The following is a 1,174-nucleotide window of genomic DNA, read 5'->3' on the forward strand; positions in this document are numbered from 1 at the left end:
CAAATCATCTCCTACCTTTTGAAGTTGCCAGTGTCTATTATTCCATTCCGTATCCATATACCATGTGTACTCACTGTGTAGCTCCCTACAACTCACTTTTTACATGACAGTTTCCACCAAGCACACTACTGTCTTCCAGAGACTCATCATGAATGTAAAAGGTGTCATGAAGGCACCTCAATGAGTCAGTTAACAAGTAGATGATGAATGTCAGGCAAGAGGTATTTCACATGGGACAGCCAGTGGGCCACCATCATGCATTGTCATTGTCATTCCACTGAGTTCTATTTTTTGGATTTTGTATTTAAAGATACTTATAAACAAAGTCATCTTTCAGAGCAGTGTCTATTTAAAGTAGGCCACTGGGCCGGGCGTGGTGGCTCACGCCTGTAATCCCAGCACTTTGGGAGGCCAAGACGGGTGGATCACGAGGTCAGGAGATCGAGACCATCCTGGCTAACACGGTGAAACCCCATCTCTACTAAAAAATACAAAAAACTAGCTGGGCGAGGTGGCGGGCGCCTGTAGTCCCAGCTACTCCGGAGGCTGAGGCAGGAGAATGGCGTGAACCCAGGAGGCGGAGCTTGCAGTGAGCCAAGATCCGGCCACTGCACTCCAGCCTGGGCGACAGAGCGAGACTCCGTCTCAAAAAAAAAATAAATAAATAAAGTAGGCCACTGGAAGTTGTAACCGCAGACTTGCTGCTTTTGCTTCTTTCTGAGAGAGTGCTAGAGGACACTAGCCATTCTCTGGACATCTGTCCCATTTTAAATAATTCTGTTCTGGCTACTGGCCTAGTTGTTTTTTTTTTTTTTAAAAAAAAAAAAAAAACCTACATTCTAACCAGGGCTTATGCAAATGCAAGACCAGGTTGCTGCATCTGATTTGGTGTCTCACTTAGAGTACACAGGGTACATGAACAATGCAGTCTTTGTGTATTGGCGGGGAAGCCTTTGGCAACTCTGTTTAAATCAGATCAGCTTTTTTTTTTTCTTTTCAGTCTGACTTCATAAACTCAGATCCTCCCAAATCACCCTGGTGCATTCCTATGAGGCCAGAGGGTGACTTGAGATTGCAACCTCAAGTTCAACTTCTAATACCACACCAGGCCCCCTTCACTGCCAGCTGAGAACCAACCCTGTTTCCTGAGACACTGTAAGACAAGATACCTTAG

General features: G+C 45.3%; 1 long non-coding RNA gene across 1 annotated transcript; it reads right to left on the reverse strand.

Annotated features, from left to right (window-relative positions):
- Positions 1-705: 705 nt before the first annotated feature.
- Positions 706-971, reverse strand: LOC144341539 (uncharacterized). The gene is made up of 2 exons (XR_013418533.1): positions 833-971; positions 706-794 (listed from the first exon to the last, which is right to left on the reverse strand). It is a non-coding gene; the product is annotated as an uncharacterized LOC144341539 (long non-coding RNA).
- Between the last annotated feature and the right edge of the window lie 203 nt (positions 972-1,174).

Source organism: Macaca mulatta, chromosome 6 (assembly GCF_049350105.2).
Source record: "Macaca mulatta isolate MMU2019108-1 chromosome 6, T2T-MMU8v2.0, whole genome shotgun sequence".
Taxonomy (NCBI): Eukaryota; Metazoa; Chordata; class Mammalia; order Primates; family Cercopithecidae; genus Macaca; species Macaca mulatta.